The sequence below is a fragment of the Rosa chinensis genome, chromosome 2, assembly GCF_002994745.2.
Source record: "Rosa chinensis cultivar Old Blush chromosome 2, RchiOBHm-V2, whole genome shotgun sequence".
Classification (NCBI taxonomy): domain Eukaryota; kingdom Viridiplantae; phylum Streptophyta; class Magnoliopsida; order Rosales; family Rosaceae; genus Rosa; species Rosa chinensis.
This window is the reverse complement of record NC_037089.1, coordinates 58,996,505-59,008,327: the sequence shown is the minus strand read 5'-3', so window position 1 is coordinate 59,008,327 and position 11,823 is coordinate 58,996,505. Positions and strand designations below refer to the sequence as shown.

The window sequence follows — 11,823 nt, the reverse complement described above, 5'->3', positions numbered from 1 at the left end:
AGTCTTCCACTGCATGCTCAGAACACCCAAATTCTACTCATAAACCCATACACGATATTCACGTCCACCTCCACATTCGCCGAGAAGGAAAAATGGCGAAAGAATCTGAAACGCCGCCTTGTGTCCATCTCCAATCGAATCCTTTGTTCTTCCTCCTTTCGATTCAGAGCCATATGATCCAACCTGATTACCCTTCCAAATGGGATGGAATTTGTACCCATTGGGTATTACCCACCCAATAATAATTCGCGGTTAATATCCAATGGGTAATACTAGGCCTCATCATATGGCCCTTGGGCCCTAAGCCCGCCCGGCCCGTAGGGCCGAAGCCCGGCCCGGCCCTTCCATTAGGGCGGGCCGGCCCGACCCTTTTTTATTTAGGGTAGGGTATGGGTCACACAAATAAAGCCCGGCCCTACCCTACGGCCCGGCCCGATTGAGCCCTTAAGGGCTAGGCCCGGCCCGGCCCTAACCCGGCCCTAAAATTTATATTTTATTTTTGTTATTTTCTATTACATGTGTTATATGTATAAAACTATGGAAGTGTAGAAAATTATTTCAATCTTCCATATTAGGAAATGAGTCTTTTAAATTGAGCCATATTTTGAGAAGAAAAAAATAAATTTTTTTTAAGAATTAACCGTTAATTCGGCAAAAACGCCGCCGTTTTAATATAATCTTATGGGTATTTTAATATTTACCAATAATTACTGTTAACTAATTAACTGTAATAATTACAAAGCTATTATTTCAAATTGGACAATATATTCATGTAATACCAATTTTGAAATAAATCAAGTAATCAACATAACTAAAAATAATCAATTGGTCGAGTTGAAACCATTTTACCAATGTAATGTTAACTTCTTAATGAGCAAAATGGGGGACGAAATGGAATTTTTTAAAATGCACCGCTGGATGTTATTTTCATATGAATATATGTTAGTGGTAGAAATTTCAACAATTTCCGCCTTCGTTTGGACCTCGATCTACCCGGTCAACTCAATACCCTAAATAGAACATAAAACAAATATTCTCTTAACCGGTCCTTGGCAATTCTGTTTTTTCGATCTTTCAGCTCCCACACTCTCATGGGTAGGGGGTCTACTTATGGATGTCAAAATTCCGCAACATTTGTCCGCGCATGGTGCCGCTCCCCTTAGGGAAGTTTGCTTGTGCAAAGCGTTGACCGCTCCGTTAGGTGCCTTATTCACGGCGGATCAGCCTAATTTCTTTACACAATACCTATCACTATTGTATAAACATATAAGAATTTTCCGATTGATCGATTTTCATTTCAAAATTTTTGGATTGCACATAATCCTTATATGTCTTGTAATGTAGTATAACTAGTTTATTAGGCTTGTTACCCTCCATGAGCAAAATAGGGGACGAAATGGAATTTTTTAAAATGAACCGTTGGATGTTGTTTGCATATGAATATATGTTAGTGGTAGAAATTTCAACAATTCCCGCATTCGGTTGGACCTCGATCTACCCGGTCAACTCAATACCCTAAATAGAACATAAAACAAATATGCTCTTAACCGGTCCTTGGAAATTCACTTTTTTCGATCTTTCAGCTCCCACACTCTCATGGCTAGGGGGTCTACTTATGGATGTCAAAATTCCGCAACATTTATCCGCGCATGGTGCCGCTCCCCTTAGGGAAGTTTGCTTGTGCAAAGCGTTGACCGCTACATTGGGCGCCTTATTCATGGTAGATCGGCCTAATTTTTTTACACAATACCTATCAATGTTGTATAAACATATGAGAATTTTCAGATTGGTCGATTTCCATTTCAGAATTTTTGGATCACATATAATCCTTATATGCCTATTAATGTAGTATAACTCGTTTATTAGGCTTGTTATCCTCCATGAACAAAATGGGGGACGAAATGGAATTTTTTAAAATGCACCGTTGGATGTCGTCCGTATATGAATATATGGTAGCGGTAAATATTTTAGTGACTTCCACCTTCGGTTGGGTCTCTATCGACCCGGTCAACTCCATACCCTAAATAAAACCTAACACAAATATGCTCATAACCAAGAATTTGCAATTTTTTTTTTGATCTATCAGCTCCCACACTCTCATGGGGAGGGGGTCTATCACCTGCTGTCAAAATACGGGGATGTTTGTCCGCAAAAGGTGCCGCTCCCCTTACGGAAGTTTGCTTATACAAAGTGTTGACCGCTCCGTTTGGTGCCTTATTTAATGCAGATCGACATAATTTTTTTACATAATACCTACTACTGTTGTATATGCATATGACCATTGTCAGATTGATCAATTTCCATTTCGAAATTTTTGGCCCGCCCGAATAAGCCCTAAATTTTTTTATTTTTTAATTATGTTTCTCTTTTTCTATAGTATGCAATTTATTTATTTCTTTGTAATTGATTTCATAAGTTTTGTTTTCTTTAATTTCTATTTTCTTTGTTACACAACAATTAATATTGAGAGATTTATATAGATAGTTAATTGAATATAACCACCTTAACTAATATTAATAAATGTTATAAGTTACAAGTGTGTGTGTGTGTATTAAATATGTTAAATAAAAAACAATGAGTCTTTTATTACCAATATATACCATTAAGCCATATTTTGAGAAGAAAAAAATAATGTTTTTTTTTGTTAAACAAAATAAGGCCCTTTTTTGGCCCATTTCGGCCCTATTTGGCCCTATTTGAGGGCCGGCCCGACCCGGCCCTTTCGGCCCTAACGGATCGGGCTTTTCGGGCGGGTAAGGGTTAGCATATTTAAGCCCTGGCCCGACCCTACCCAGCCCTAAATTTTGTTGACTTTGACTAGGCCCGGCCCGACCCTACCCTAAGCCCTAAAATTTAGGGTAGGGCCGCCCTAGCCCGGCCCATGATGACCCATAGGTAATACCCATCAAATAATTAGCGGGTGTGGGTATTTACCCACCCATTTCTAAATGGGTAAAACTCATACCCACCCATTTACCCATTTTTAATATGGGCAGTTTTTATTTTTATTTTTTTTAAATACTTGCTACAATTTTTTTTTTTTTACCAATACTTATTACTACTTTATTGTTTTTCTTTAATCTTAATATTTCTAATTTTCTACCACTACAAACATTCACCCGTTTTCAATATGGGCAATTTTTTTTATTTATTTATAATTTTTTTTCTTTATACTTGCTACAAACATCTACCACTACATTATTGTTTTTTTTTTTATCTGAATATTTCTACTTTAGTGTTGAGTTAGTAAATTAAATTAAATTTAGTTTTCAACACCAACTCAGATAATGAAAATGAATAAGTATCTTCTAAATATAACTTCAATGATTAGAAGAAAAAATTACAAAATGAGAATTCTAACATCTAAATCCTATATACTAAAATAAAGGTGAAGAGTGTGCTCTTCCTCTAAGTGTACCAATGTCGCCCTGCATCCTCTAAAGTAGAGTAAGATCATCATCAATATCATGGCAAGACTCCTCATCAACATCAACATCATCCTCTAATGTGCTAGGAGTATCTCTTATCTCACTCCACATCCAATCACGAGCACACATTAAAGCCTCCACTGTGTTTGAGTGAAGTCGGTTCCTATGCGGGCTCACAATCCGTCCACCAGTACTAAATGTCGACTCTGAGGCAACAGTAGATACAAGAATAGCTAGAATGTCACGATTAAATGTAAAATAATAAAATTCGGATTGTAAATGAACCACCCTCATGGATCGCCTTTTGAATCGTATTTTCACAATTATATGATGATCCAACGGTCGGATTCTCACGGATCGCCTTTTGGAATCGTCTTTTCATAATTATTCGATGATCCAACGGTCGGATTCTCACGGATCGCCTTTTTAATCCTCTTTTCACAATTATACGATGATCCAACGGTCGGATTCTCACGGATCGCCTTTTAATCGTCTTTTCACAATTAAACGATGATCCAAAGGTCGGATTCTCACGGATCGCCTTTTGGAATTGTCTTTTCACAATTATACGATGATCGAACGGTCGGATTTTCACGGATCGTCCTTATGATCATCCTCCCAAAATTATATGAAGATCCAACGGTCGGATCCTCACGGATCACCTTTTGAATCATCTTTTCACAATTATACCATGATCCAACGGTCAGATCCTCACGGATCGCCCTTAGGATTATCCTCTCAAAATTATACGATGATCCAACGGTCGGATCCTGATAGATCGCCTTTTAAACCAACTTTTCACAATTATACGATGATCCAACGGTCAGATCTTCATCCGAGACCACACAAAGTCATCGCAACACCCCTTATAGGTTTTCTGTTTTTTTTTTTTTTAGAATAAGAAAATTATAAAAATGTCTCATATGTTGGTTGAAAAATAATAGTTCTCAATTAAAAAAAAATATTTGGGTGTGGTCTACAATTTTATATGGGTATTTGGGTAAAATTTGGATACCCACGGGTATACCCATACCCCACCCATTTTTATACGGGCATTTTGTAATTACCCATACCCATACCCATAAACTATGGGTATTACCTATTAACAAATACCCGAAAGGAATAATTACCCGCGGGTATCCGCACCCGTGGGTTTTAATGCCATCCCTACTTCCAATCGAAGAACCAATCATAGAAAGGATTGCACAAAGTAGGAGGCAAGCCCTTCACGGTGATCCACATCTCAATAGAACGAAGAGGAATGGAGTCCAATGAAGAGGAATGGAGTCCACACTCCACGGTCGGACACCCCGTCATACTCCACCAACACTAACATCGCATTCTGGTAAAATCATGGTTCCCTGTGATGAGCCTGTGAAGTAACACATTCTGATCTTCTTCCCTGCCAAACTGGGAGACGAAGCGATCTCACACAGCCCTAACAAATATTTGTGCGCATCCTCTACACGGTTGGGATCGTACCCATGAATCCTACAATATTAGGGTGGCGCATCAACAGACGCCCTACCATATAGTAGTGGCTGTCTTGAATCGCTGCTTCTGTAGTGAGGCCGAAATAATCAACTTATGCCTCCTTAGAAAGAGTAAATGTTGCAGCGAGGCTAAAAATTGGGTCAGACATGGCTGAAGCAAGGTTTAGGTGTTGACGACAAGATCTATGATAGGAACTCAAGCAAAGAGAAACTAGGGTTTCAGATCTGCTTAAATATAAATAGGATCTCAAACTTAATATATATCACTCAATGTTCTCATAGTATTGCAAATTTGCAAGTTCAAGAACTAGTGATTCTGATGCTTCAAGACCACTAGTGATGCTTCTGTACGTTCTCTCAAGTGTTTCATTGTGCCAACCTCAACTGATAACATGAATACATCAGAATTTATTTCGTCAAAAGAGTAATGCCAAGGCACAGATTAATTATCAAAAAAAAAAAAAAAGTTATACTATCACTACAATAAAACTGGTATATTACTACACATAATGTTGGTCGTAAAAGACAACTTTACGACATAAAAAACGTGTCGTAAAAGACCATATCGTAATAAAATAAATTTCTCTTGTGACAAAATATGCCCCGTAAAAACATTTCTTGTGTGTCGTAAAAAACCATTTTGTATGTCGTAAAATACTCTTTTGCGTGCCGTAAAGGATGTTTTACAACTTTGATTTTGTGTGCCGTAAAAGACCATTTTGCGCGCCATAAAAGATATCCTCATTCACACTTCTAATAGACAATACTTTCAATTAAACTCTTTCATTCAAGCATAGTAAACAAAAGCATTTATGTAATAAATTATATCAATTAAATAACTTCATATTACAAAATCCTAGTATAATTAACCGTTTTTCAAATATAGAACATGCTAGCTAGATTAGAATTGTCTTCAGATTTATTACATGATTACTTGAAGGGGCTGATTATGGGCTGATATGATGCCACATGCCAACCATTTCCCATAAAGAAGTCGTACATCATAGAGCCTACAAAGACAAGGAATGACAAGCATTAGTGAAGTTGGCAGCAGTTTATCAAATTTCTCCTACACACAATATTAGAAGATCAGAAAAGGGACAAATAGAATCAATAGTCTACCTTGTTTTCCTATGTGACTGTGTTCCGAATCTGGGGCACCAAGACAGGGGCATGCAAAATTGAGATCCAACCTCAAGCCCCTGAACCAAAGACGGGAGTCCAGGGATGCCTATGATCCTCTGAAATACAAAATCACCAAACCAAAATAGCTCAGATCTAAAATTTAGTTAAAACCCAAAGTCATAAGAATAAACCCAACTCAACTTCAGGCCAAAAAAGAAAAATGAAACAAAAGGAGAAATTTCATTTACCTTCACAAATACAGTGCAGGACCTGGCAGGCATTTGAATTCTCCACTCCCTTCACCAATATCAATCTGGGAAATCAAATAGAGCCTAATTAAACTTCGATTTTCAGAATTCGTTCTCCAAAGCACAAACCTTTTGACACACATAAGCTAAGAAATGGGAAAACGTTTCAAAGTTTGATGTCAGACTAGACTGCGGCAAAACCTACACTTGGAAGATTTTTGTTAAGAAAGAAATATAAAAAACGCAATTGCAACGAATTCTTGGATAAAAAAACTTGCGACACAGAAAATTTTCCAAAAGTTTTGGTTGTACGAATAAATGCATTATTGTGACAAAAACTTTTGCATTATTGTGATAAATGTACGAATAAATGCAAGTTTTTTATTGCAACAAAGCACGAATTCAGCGTTAAGTTTGCATTTACCAGCAACAAATGTACCTTTTCAACATTTCCAAAAGTTATTATCTGTAAAAGCAAGAGTGAACTATCACAACGAGAAAAGTCTCATGCTTACAGAACTCCAAACCAAACTAAAACTAAACTGATCTCCAGGACTTAACAATTACTGCTTACCGAGTAGCTTGCTGTTAGTATGCAATTTGAAAATTGCCAAGTATAGCCTACAGTGTCAAAGGAGATATCTGTAATGCCACTGCTGATAGCAGGGATAATCTGCAATACATGAAGAAAAAAGAGATCAGAACTCCACTAAGAATATACAAGTATATACATTTCATCTGTATGGAAGAATGTATCTGATCTTAAGTGTGCTTGCAGTTTTCTGTGAAATGGTAAGTAAAGTAAATAATTCTCCCAGTGCTGTTAAAATATTTGTCACATTCTTCAGAATGGTCACCATTGCAATATTTACGTATTTCAACTGAAAGAAAAAAGTTGAACCACAATACAGTAAGCCTTACATGTACGTTAGAATATCTTGAGGAATATGGCTTACAAATGAAAATTTGATGTAATTGAGGAATTCACAATGGCCAATTTTTTTAGTTGAACTAGATGACAAAAGAAATCCCTATTTTGCTGAAACTTGTAAAAATAAAAACCAATAGCTAATGATGACTTTACCTGTCACTGAGAGTCATAGTTCTTCGCTCTGCAAGAATATTATGTATTCCATTTGGAGAACAAACTTCTGGGTCCTTAATTTCATGGCCTTTAACTCCCTCTAACTTGAAATCAGACGACATGTCTCAAACCTGCAAAACCATATACCCAGTTGTAAACTAAACTTCAATTCTCATTCAGTGCAGCTAATTTCCATTCCTGTTCCAAATTTATACTCTCACCAATTAAATCCTCGTACGCTTACTATTTCACTTTCCAGAGAAATGCACAACAGAATTCACAGGGAATAATGAATACGAAAACTTTAGCCTAGCCAAAACCCAAAAAAGAGAATTTCAATTACACGGATAAATTTTAATTTCAGTAGAGGATTCATGAACCCACAAATTTCAATTACACATTGATTTCCAAGCTAAAATAACTTTTCCCAAATTGAACTAGCACATGAACTACTTTACTTGCCAATCAAAGAATCAGAACACAGATTAGGGCTGAGAAATTGAGTCACCTTTAGGGAATCAGAAGCCTTCTTGAGCTCAATTTCGAGCTCCATCAGGGCCTCGCTGGAACTTATAACAGACGCCAAGGCCCGAATCGCCGCCACGGCCTCAGCCAAATGAGGCTGCTTCCGCCAGTTATTAAACTCCACGACGACGCTGAACGGCTTCCCGGAATCAGAAGCTGGCTTGGATTCAGCCTCGGCGGCGACAACCGACCCCTAACCCTAACCGCCACCATCCCCGTCCTTTCCTTCACCGGTGACAAGGTCAGCGAGACCTTCCTCGACCTGTAAACGAGCTATAACGAGCAATTTCAAAATTCAGATCCGAAAAATTCAAAGAGAGAATTGAGTAACTGACCTGAAAATCGAGAGCCGGAAGTGAAAGTAGAGTAGGTTCTGAGACGAAGTGAGCGAAGGGATTCCAAGAACTTTTACGACATGAGCTCGGTCTTCTTCCATTTATCCTCTCTTTTTTTCTTTTTTCTTTTCTCAATAAAAAAAATTAATATACTTCATTAAAAAAAAATTAATATTTTCTAACTTATTTACAGCATGCTAAGAGGAGCTCCAACATTGTTTGGACTCAAAATGAAATTGGACTCAAAATGAACATTTTGGCCTGACAAGGCACGTTTTGGAGAAATTGAGTCAATGTCAGTGGCTCAAGCTATATATTGTCGACAAACTCGAAATATATATTTAGAGGCTAAATAAAGTCTACTATGGAAGCATGAAAAGTCAACTTTAGCACATTTTCCTACTTCGGCTAGGAGAAACCGAGCTAAACAAGGAAGGAGGGGCGGCAGACTAACCAAATGAAATCGAAATGAGCTGAAACTTTCCAGATTAATACTAACCATCCTAATGATAATTTCTTATGAAGAGTGCCAGAGTTAGTTTTAAGTGGAAAGCCTTCAAACAATCAGCCCAATTTTCTACAGAAGCAAAACTGGACCTGTAAGAGGTCCAGCAGCATTTCCGGCCCAACCACATGGAAATAAATTCTGAAATTTTACCACAGTAATCTACACTCATGGTGGATAATTTCATATGAAGAAGTCGAAGGCTTATACTGAAGTCTTGTTGGAGAAATAATTGAAGGAATAAAGGGGCAGAAACTGACCTAAAACCAGCTCAATATTCACATGTTCATGTTTCCTACCCACATGAAGAAAGCTAGATGCTTTTCTCTTTTTCCTTGGATGTATTTTTCTTCTACAATCTCTTTAATAGATCATCATCACTTCCATGTTTCTGCACCTTCATGTTTTGCTTTCATTTCATCATTTCATCGTTTCTCTATCTTTTCCATATTTTACAAATCACTTTCATACTCCACTTTCATTATTTGTCTTCCACTCATCATTTCACTCTTCTTTTTCTTCCCTATATAAACACCTTCTCCTCTCATTCTAAGATAGACATTCACAACATCAAAACATCTCTAAGATGATCTAAGTTCTCTCTAGAGCAACCTCTCTAAGAGCAACTCCTCTCCTTCTCTTTCTCTTAGCGGTGATCACACTCCTAGTCCTAGTCTTCTCAGAAGCAGACTTTCAGTGCCACCAAACCCTCTGTCAACGTACTTCGGTCTTAGTCTCCTCGGGAGCTGACGGTAGTGCCGCGACAACAACGGTTACGGAACCAGCCAAGCAAGAGTAACGCCCTAGCAACCCAGCCAAGCTAAAGTCACGCTTTAGGAAGATCTCAATACTTCCCGGTGATTTCGCTCTGCTCAATCTGCAATATTGAGTATCGATTGTGTGAACAAGAAGAAGCTCAGCAAAAGTCCTCACCACGAGGCACAAAGAATCCCACGACGAGGTTGGTGCTCTCCTCGTCCACAATAGCTCGACAGAAGTCAGGTCAAGGGACACCCCCGACGACCGCACCCGAACGGTGCTGGCACGCCCGCGCAGAAAAGAGACTGTTGACTAGCTGCAACAAAACTGGAGCCAAACAAACATATTCCTCATATTTTGATTTTTCTCTATTTTTGGGAAAAATTAGTCTCTTTTGTTTCAATAGATTCCATATAACTATCCTTATTTTAGAGATAATGAGGAAAGAAAAAACCAAATTCCTTAAATTTACAGCAATCTCTAAAATTTAAGGAAGAATTATGGAGATTTTAGAGATTGCTGTAAAATAAAGAATCTGTTGGAGTTGGAGAAGAAAAAAATGTTAAAACTTTGACTTTTGCTTCCCTATAATACATAAATGATAGGGAAGTTGTTGGAGTTTCTCTAAAAAAGTAAAGAAAGCTTTCTATTCATACCTCCAAATTTGGCATTTGGACCTCCAACTTACTTTTACAAATAACCAATTTGTTATCTACACCTCTCTAATTTTCCTATAATGCCCATCGTCCAATAAAATCAAGAAAAACCTTTTTTTTTTTTAGATTCTATTTATACTTTCAAAAATCAATAGTTAAGCCTCATTCAGTTTTTGAAGATTTAGAATTGCAGCTCCCAAAATTTAATATTTTTTTTTGGAGAGAGATCCAAATACCAATTTTGGAGGTATGAATAAAAGTTCCCAAAAGTAAATCGTAAAAAACTAGTAAAATAACTCATCTACGGCATACATATTTATGCACGCCGTTAATAGATAACTAAATTTACGACATACATAAAATGCACGCCGTGAATGACCTGAATAAACATATTCTCATAAATGACAGTCTTTTACGACACAGGACAAATTTGCGCCGTAAAATATGTGTGTCGTAAAATACCAATTTTGTTGTAGTGTATAATTGCTGGATTGATTAGTTGACATACAAACTGCCATATTATTAACAGGTTCCCGCTGTGGTTCTTGGCGGGAGAACCTAGCTTCAAAATAGGTGATGCTGGGCCTTCAGGCAATGGGCTGCGTGTGGGCCATGGGTCTTTGGGTTATGAGAGTCATACCCATCCCTAATGGGTGTAGTGAGAAGTTCTGTGGTGCTCCAATTACCGAGGCCGGGAAGAGGAAACTGAAGACACTCCGACTCCGAAGAGGAGCCGCCATGGCCTTGAGTTGGTCCCGGTGGAGGTGCGGGTCAAGATGGATGCTAGGGAGAAGAAGGGGTATGGTAGGCCAAGGGGTCCGATCACTCTAGTGCGTCGTCAGCGTGCGTTCTATTATGTCCTCACTGGTTTAAAGATGATACAAGCCTGGTTGACCTGGCTCTATTGATATTGGAAATGCAGCCTTAAATAATATTGTGGTCCATAGGCTTGGTTCTTTGGGACATGATGTTGGGTGAGGTATAGCCGTGGGCGTAACCGAAGTGTTACTGAAATATTTTAAACTATCAGAATCTATACTTGAGGGGCTTGCTTAGATTGCTCTTGCTTAATTTGATATGTCCAACTGTTACCAAAGAAAAAAAAATGACCATGGCTCCTCCAACTAAAGGACAACACCATGCATTGATTTGACTCTGCTAACTAAACATTAAACTATAGCATTTAGAGATGGGATTGCAACTTGGTGTATCATTTAGGGGAACTCTGACAGGTTTTGTTAATTACTATTTCTTATTTGGTTGCTAGAAAAGGTCTTCAGCTAGCTTGTCAACTTGGTAGCAAACTGCATGTGCTGCTATTATAGCTAGGTCAATTGTCTTGTTTGTGGCATGGAATGTACTTCCTTGCTTAATTTGGCTTTTCAATTGGCCAAAGATCACGATACCTAACTCTATCATGAACTAGATATACCACAGTTTCTTTATGTATTTTTGGATGAATGTACGTACGTACATACCTTGACTTGGCTGTACAGTCTGTAGTTCCAATCCAGACTGTGTCAAAGACTCAAATGTGGATCTGTTGATCATGATCATCGCTCACCGATCTTTCCTCTATATAATATTCTTTGATTTGGAAATGTACTCTGGTTTCAATCACTTAAGCAAAGACATATAGACGTGACTCGGAAAAGATTTGCTTCT

General features: G+C 38.0%; 1 long non-coding RNA gene across 4 annotated transcripts; it reads right to left on the bottom strand.

Annotated features, from left to right (window-relative positions):
- Positions 1 to 5,718: 5,718 nt before the first annotated feature.
- On the bottom strand, positions 5,719 to 8,348 carry LOC112189288. Of its 4 annotated transcripts, none has more exons than XR_002931814.2 (7): positions 8,239 to 8,348; positions 7,887 to 8,165; positions 7,379 to 7,509; positions 6,869 to 6,967; positions 6,295 to 6,359; positions 6,044 to 6,162; positions 5,719 to 5,931 (listed from the first exon to the last, which is right to left on the bottom strand). It is a non-coding gene; the product is annotated as an uncharacterized LOC112189288 (long non-coding RNA). The 4 variants fall into 4 exon arrangements; XR_005807397.1 differs by adding an exon at positions 6,734 to 6,760 and having other exon boundaries at positions 7,887 to 8,325; XR_002931815.2 differs by having other exon boundaries at positions 7,887 to 8,176; positions 8,239 to 8,316.
- Positions 8,349 to 11,823: the final 3,475 nt, after the last annotated feature.